Raw genomic sequence first — 8,169 nt, forward strand, 5'->3', positions numbered from 1 at the left:
GTTGACAAGGAATCCGCTGACACTGTACTTTGATTATAAAGGTTTATTATATCAAAAGATTTCAGCGTAAATTTACAGATTTCTGCAGAATCTGGAGAACAACTAACCCAATCTCAAATATGATTATTCTCTCCGTCCTTTGTTCAAAACCTGGTATATATCCTATGTAACATAAGATGGGTGTTTTGAATAGACCAATCCCTGGCCTCCACATATCCCCATGTCCACTGTTTCAGGGGGCCCCTATAGTAATGCTTTCCAGATGTTTCAGCAAAGCAGAGTAAAGTTAATCTAACACACCATTTGCAAACGTCAGCCAAAATTATAAACTGTTCAGATACTACATATTTCCCCCCTTCGAGACTAATTAAGTCTCGAAAACAAAAAGAATATCAAATCAAATCAAATCAAATCAAATTTTATTGGTCACATGCGCCGAATACAACAGGTGCAGACATTACAGTGAAATGCTTACTTACAGCCCTTAACCAACAGTGCATTTATTTTAAACAAAAAAAGTAAGAATAAAACAACAACAAAAAAAGTGTTGAGAAAAAAATAGCAGAAGTAAAATAAAGTGACAGTAGGGAGGCTATATATACAGGGGGGTACATTTACATTTACATTTTAGTCATTTAGCAGACGCTCTTATCCAGAGCGACTTACAGTTAGTGAATACATTTTTTATTTTTTTTATTTTTTATACTGGCCCCCCGTGGGAATCGAACCCACAACCCTGGCGTTGCAAACGCCATGCTCTATCAACTGAGCTACATCCCTGCCGGCCATTCCCTCCCCTACCCTGGACGACGCTGGGCCAATTGTGCGCCGTCCATGAGTCTCCCGGTCGCGGCCGGCTGCGACAGAGCCTGGATTCGAACCAGGATCTCTAGTGGCACAGTTAGCACTGCGATACCGTTGCAGAGTCAATGTGCGGGGGCACCGGCTAGTTGAGGTAGTTGAGGTAATATGTACATGTGGGTAGAGTTAAAGTGACTATGCATAAATACTTAACAGAGTAGCAGCAGCGTAAAAAGGATGGGGTGGGGGGGCAGTGCAAATAGTCCGGGTAGCCATGATTAGCTGTTCAGGAGTCTTATGGCTTGGGGGTAGAAGCTGTTGAGAAGTCTTTTGGACCTAGACTTGGCACTCCGGTACCGCTTGCCGTGCGGTAGCAGAGAGAACAGTCTATGACTAGGGTGGCTGGAGTCTTTGACAATTTTGAGGGCCTTCCTCTGACACCGCCTGGTATAGAGGTCCTGGATGGCAGGAAGCTTTGCCCCAGTGATGTACTGGGCCGTACGCACTACCCTCTGTAGTGCCTTGCGGTCGGAGGCCAAGCAGTTGCCATACCAGGCGGTGATGCAACCAGTCAGGATGCTCTCGATGGTGCAGCTGTAGAATTTTTTGAGGATCTGAGGACCCATGCCAAATCTTTTTAGTCTCCTGAGGGGGAATAGGCTTTGTCGTGCCCTCTTCACGACTGTCTTGGTGTGTTTGGACCATGATAGTTTGTTGGTGATGTGGACACCAAGGAACTTGAAGCTCTCAACCTGTTCCACTACAGCCCCGTCGATGAGAATGGGGGCGTGCTCAGTCCTCTTTTTTTTCCTGTAGTCCACAATCATCTCCTTTGTCTTGGTCACGTTGAGGGAGAGGTTGTTGTCCTGGCACCACACGGCCAGATCTCTGACCTCCTCCCTATAGGCTGTCTCATCGTTGTCGGTGATCAGGCCTACCACTGTTGTGTCGTCGGCAAACTTAATGATGGTGTTGGAGTCGTGCCTGGCCATGCAGTCATGGGTGAACAGAGAGTACAGGAGGGGGACTGAGCACGCACCCCTGAGGGGCCCCCGTGTTGAGGATCAGTGTGGCAGATGTGTTGTTACCTACCCTTACCACCTGGGGGCGGCCCGTCAGGAAGTCCAGGATCCAGTTGCAGAGGGAGGTGTTTAGTCCCAGGATCCTTAGCTTAGTGATGAGCTTAGAGGGCACTATGGTGTTGAATGCTGAGCTGTAGTCAATGAATAGCATTCTCACGTAGGTGTTCCTCTTGTCCAGGTGGGAAAGGGCAGTGTGGAGTGCGATAGAGATTGCATCATCTGTGGATCTGTTGGGGCGGTATGCAAATTGGAGTGGGTCTAGGGTTTCTGGGATTATGCTGTTGATGTGAGCCATGACCAGTCTTTCAAAGCACTTCATGGCTACAGACGTCAGTGCTACGGGTCGGTAGTCATTTAGGCAGGTTATCTTAGAGTTATTGGGCACGGGGACTATGGTGGTCTGCATGAAACATGTTGGTATTACAGACTCAGTCAGGGACATGTTGAAAATGTCAGTGAAGACACTTGCCAGTTGGTCAGCACATGCTCGGAGTACACGTCCTGGTAATCCGTCTGGCCCTGCGGCCTTGTGAATGTTGACCTGCTTAAAAGTCTTACTCACATCGGCTACGGAGAGCGTGATCACATAGTCATCCGGAACAGCTGGTGCTCTCATGCATGCTTCAGTGTTGCTTGCCTCGAAGCGAGCATAGAAGTGGTTTAGCTCGTCTGGTAGGCTTGTGTCACTGGGCAGCTCGCGGCTGTGCTTCCCTTTGTAGTCTGTAATAGTTTTCAAGCCCTGCCACATCCGACGAGCGTCAGAGCCAGTGTAGTATGATTCAATCTTAGACCTGTATTGACTCTTTGCCTGTTTGATGGTTCGTCGGAGGTCATAGCGGGATTTCTTATAAGCGTCCGGGTTAGAGTCCCGTTCCTTGAAAGCGGCAGCTTTACCCTTTAGCTCAGTGCGGATGTTTCCTGTAATCCATGGCTTCTGGTTGGGGTATGTACGTACGGTCACTGTGGGGACGACATCATCGATGCACTTATTGATGAAGCCAGTGACTGATGTGGTGTACTCCTCAATGCTGTCTGAAGAATCCCGGAACATGTTCCAGTCTGTGCTAGCAAAACAGTCCTGTAGCTTAGCATCTGTTTCATCTGACCACTTTTTTATTAACTGAATCACTGGTGCTTCCTGCTTCAGTTTTTGCTTATAAGCAGGAATCAGGAGGATAGAGTTATGGTCAGATTTGCCAAATGGAGGGCGAGGGAGAGCTTTGTATGCGTCTCTGTGTGTGGAGTAAAGGTGGTCTAGAGTTTTTTCCCCTCTGGTTGCACATTTAACATGCTGGTAGAAATTAGGTAGAACGGATTTAAGTTTCCCTGCATTAAAGTCCCCGGCCACTAGGAGCGCTGCATCTGGATGAGCGTTTTCCTGTTGATTAATGGCCTTGTACAACTCATTCAGTGCAATCTTAATGCCAGCATTGGTTTGTGGTGGTAAATAGACAGCTATGAAAAATATAGATGAAAACTCTCTTGGTAAATAGTGTGGTCTACAGCTTATCATAAGATACTCTACCTCAGGCGAGCAAAACCTCGAGACTTCCTTAGTATTTGATTTTGTGCACCAGCTGTTGTTTACAAATATACACAGAATAGGATTATGACAAATAACAATTTTTATTACATCAGGCTTCTTGAGTAACTTTAGCAATAAAACAAAATTTATGAAGAGTAAACACATTTTTGTGTAGACACATTTTCATGGAGTGTGAACACATTTTTATGGAGTGTGAGAGCGAAAAACCTGTCTGGCAGCTTTCATTCCAAATATCCATCAATCAAGACAGGAAAATTCTCTCACGGCCCCTCTGCCCCAGGCGACCACCTAAGTACTCCAGATCAATTTATAAATCTTTACCAATGCATTTTAAGCTATGATGCAATTGAATACACATGAAAACCCCAGAAAACAAAATACAATCAAAAATGTCCACATTCAGGCTGGTCGACCCATTGGACCCTCCTGTGGATTCTCTCTGACCCTGCCTAGACCCAATATCCCTAAGCATCCACGAAAAAAACAAAAACCTCTGAGGTTCCCACATGTACCCAACCACAGAAAACATAATTCTTCCAAAAATTAATACAGAAAGAATATGACACAAATTATGTATTACACATGCAAATATGTCTATATATCATTGCAGACACTGGAATGTAGTCCACTACACTGCAGCTCCTCAGCAGTGTCGACTTTTAATGTAACGTCGATGATGGAATCTGAACATTTCCACACCTTCCTTGTTCAACTTTCTCCAGTCCATTCATATTGTCCATGTTTGAGTATTTGAATCCCACTCTACACATCCCCATATTCTTCTGGAAGAAAAGAAAACACCAACCAGTATCTTTTGCAAAACAACACATGCAAATTAAAACATCAATATCAAAAATAATATCAAAATGATATATAAAATGAATCACATTCCATTTCCCCCCTTTGATTCATAAGAAAATACTAAATATCACAATAATATGCAAAGAAATGTGAAAAATGATCGGATATTCAAAATTTCCTAGAGTTACTTCAACCCTAGTTTTCGTAACATTTTGGTCTGACTTTTTTTTTTTCCCCAATTTTTTGAAAAATCAATTTCACTGATTTATCCTCAAAACTCTTTCCCATTAGCTGAGGATATTCAATCGGGAAATCCCCACCTGCTTATGACTTCTTTACACAAAAACTTTGCAACCGACTGAGCTTCTTTTCGCTTGGCATGCCTCCTGCCATCGTGAAAATCTGTCTACAACCACCAGCATTTATCTTTTCCCTTCAACTGGTTTTATCATATCAACAAAGTCGATAACCAACTCACGCATAGGACCTCTCGGTGTAGGAATGTGACCAGGAAGAACAGTCACACCCCTGCGAACATAATTTTTCAGACAGATTGTGCACCTGCCTATGACATAGTCAACCTGTTCAAGCAAATATGGTGCCCAAAAACCATACTCCTTTGTGATCTTTCTCCTAACCTCCCCCCTTGCAACATGAGCTAACCCATGTGCTTCCTGAATCATCAGGCCTAATAGGTCTAGAGGCGCTACTATCAACCCCTCATGGTTTCTCCAAAGACCAGTAGCATCTTTGACAGCACCTCGGTCTAGCCATAAATGTTTGTCAATCGTAGAAGCAGCTTCCTGCATCAAAATCACATCCTTAAGCGTAATTTTGTCTTCCAAGTCCACTCCATGAGTGACCAGAAAAACCATGCCCAATTTGTCCGCTCTTGTGACGGCTTTTGCAGCTTCATCAGCAGCTTTGTTTCCTTGTGTGACTTTTGACACATCTGTTTTATGAGCTGCACACTTAGCTATCGCTATCTCTTTAGGCTTCATCATAGCATGCAACAATTTCATTATTTGCGCGTGATGTTGCATCGGAGAACCATCCGTTTTCTTAAACCCTCGACCTTTCCACACTGCTCCAAACAAATGACATACACTATGTGCATATGCAGAATCAGTATATATCGTCACTCGCTTTCCTTCTGCTAACAAACACGCTTCTGTTAGCCCCACAAGTTCAGCAAGTTGTGCGGACGCAGGCTGTGGTATTACTTCAGCCTTTTCAACAACAAATCCAGTTCCTTGAGCTTTAACTACTGCATAGCCAGCACACAATTTATCTCCCACACGATAACAAGATCCATCAGTCCAATACTCCAGGTCTGCCTCACGTAATGGAAAGGCTTGCAAATCTGATCTAAGCCTCGAGTATTTCTCTGCTTCTTGAACACAATCATGTGGCTCACCATCCTCTGAAGTTGGCAAATTCTCGGCTGGATTCACCGTATCACACCTCACTAGGGTGACATATTCCTGCTCTAAGAGCCTATGATAGTCTCTGAGCCTAGGCATAGTCAATGTATATTTTCCATAGTTCAGAAGATTTCTGAGACTATGATGGGTAAGAATTGTTACTGGGTAACCCATCGTAACAGATGATGCTTTGTCATACATTGAATATACTCCCACCATTGCTCTGTAGCACAGTGGTAGCCCTAGTTCTACTTCTGAATAGGCAGTAGAGTAGTAGGAAATAGGTTGAGGATTCGTCCCTGTACCTGTCGGCTGACAAAGAACTGCACATGCATATTTACCTCCAGTAGAAGTAGACACATATAGCAAGAAATTCTTAGAGTAGTCTGGTAGTGTGAGTGCAGGTGCTTCCTGTAGCCTCTGTTTGATCGTTTCAAATGCTACAAGGCCTTCCTGTGTCCAGGAAAGATTGCTATGGAGTTGACCACTCACAGTATCTTTAACCATAGCTCTCAAAGGTCCCTACTTCATTTACTGCTCTCAAATCATGAACCATACGATAAGTCTCATCGGGTTTCTTCAAAGGCAACAAAGGTGTGTTACTCTGAGGATTTTGTATTGTCTTCAAAACACCTGCTTTCGAAAGTCCTTCAATTTGTGGTCCGATCCCTTGGATTGCTTAATCTTTCAATGGACACTGATTCTTCCAAGGAGGTCTGGCTCCTGGTCGAAGTTCAACTTTCACCGGTTGGGCTGATTTCACAAGTCCAATATCGGCACTGTGTTGAGACCACAAACCTTCTGGAACTTGTTGCAACATCTCCTCTTTCATAGAGTCTGAATCCATCTTCGCACTGCAAATAGATTCATGTGTCATCCGTACAGCTTGTGGCTGTCCTTGTCCTTGAGCCGAAATCATGATTTTGAGAAATCGCTGATCTTCACTCCTCCAAATCACCAAATTCTCTTTCATTGGTACGAAAACAGCTTTCTCTGCTTCTGTCATAATTTCTCCTATATGCTTCTGCTCATAGTCTTCAGAAACCAACAAGGTCACATGTGGCACACTCTTCTCAATCTCAAATTCTTTATCCAGATAATCGTCTGTGTTTATCTTCATAGCTGCTCCTTGTGGTCCTACAATTATGCAACATGAGCTGAGTTGAACTTTCTTTGGTTGATGACTCAACCATTCCTCTGAGTTCGATTGGGCAGCATTCTTGAAATACTTCAGCGTACAATGAAATGGATATTTCCGGAAGCCTCGCACCTGGCATGTTTGCCACAATGAATTTATCCCATATCTTAGCCTGCTTCAAAAAATCTGCACTGAGATTTCCAATCCAAAATACTGAAGAAGAGTCCATCTCTGTCGTCATCAACAATTGGTAAACTTTTTCTTTTGGCACTTCTACCAGACAGCCGTCTGGCGTACATTTTATTGTACAATTCAATCTACACAATGCATCTCTTCCCAACAATGCAATAGGTGTATGTTCCGATACCAGTATGGGTATTGTAATTTTCTGATTTTTATAGCAGAGCTCAATTGGTTCCGTAAGATGAATCAGCTGTTTCACTCCCTCAAATCCGATTGTCCGAATCAGTTGATTGGACATGGGGAGATGTGTAGCATCTTCAGGCCGAACACAGGTGAAAGCAGCTCCGCTATCCGCCATCACTTCCAATGGTCGATTGTTTACTTTCACCTCAATTGTTGGATCTTTTTCCGGTCCTGATGCTACCAGCTGACAACCCCCCTTCGGATCTTCTGGGCACCTCTAGAATCCTTGCTCCGGGCCCCTATAAGGGTTCACCGGTCCTCCAAATGATCTTGACTGGCCCCTGTATCTTCCTCTGAAATTCCCTCTGGTGTTTCCTCCTGGCCCATTACACTCACGGGCAATGTGACCAACCTGTCCACAATTATAACACACTTCTGAAGATTGCTGGAAGTATGGCTTAAATCTTCCTCCTCTTCCTCTTTCTAAGCCTTCTTGTCCTCTTCCTCTCCAATTCTGTGTCTGTCCAGAAACTGGCTGTGGATATGAAACAACTGTTCCCACTAGTGGTGGCTGGTACAATTGCGGTTGGACCTGGTTCGGTTGAAGCTGTGGCAGTGATTGTTGATTTGGTGAACACTGATTCTGCATAACCAAAGCCTGTTTCTTCTCCGTCTTCTTATTCTCCACCAGTTGTATTTGATTGAGTTTTCTGAGAGTTTCTTGGTCCTGTTCTTTCTGGTTGTGTTCCTTTTTCCGGTACAGATCCACTTGATGGGCTATATGATCTGTATAGACACCTTTTGTCATGCTTCCAAGTCCAACCACCTCTGCCAGTTTGCTCCTTACTTACTTACATCTGCAGTTTAGCTCGCAAAATTGACTGCTCTATTTGACTCACATCTGGATCATTTCCGGTAATATTTCTCCACACTTGATGAACTCTTGACACATAGGCTCTCTGATTTTCTTGTTGTCCTAGTGGGTCAATCAGAATGTTGTCAGGATGCACA

This window comes from Coregonus clupeaformis, chromosome 12 (assembly GCF_020615455.1).
Source record: "Coregonus clupeaformis isolate EN_2021a chromosome 12, ASM2061545v1, whole genome shotgun sequence".
Taxonomy (NCBI): domain Eukaryota; kingdom Metazoa; phylum Chordata; class Actinopteri; order Salmoniformes; family Salmonidae; genus Coregonus; species Coregonus clupeaformis.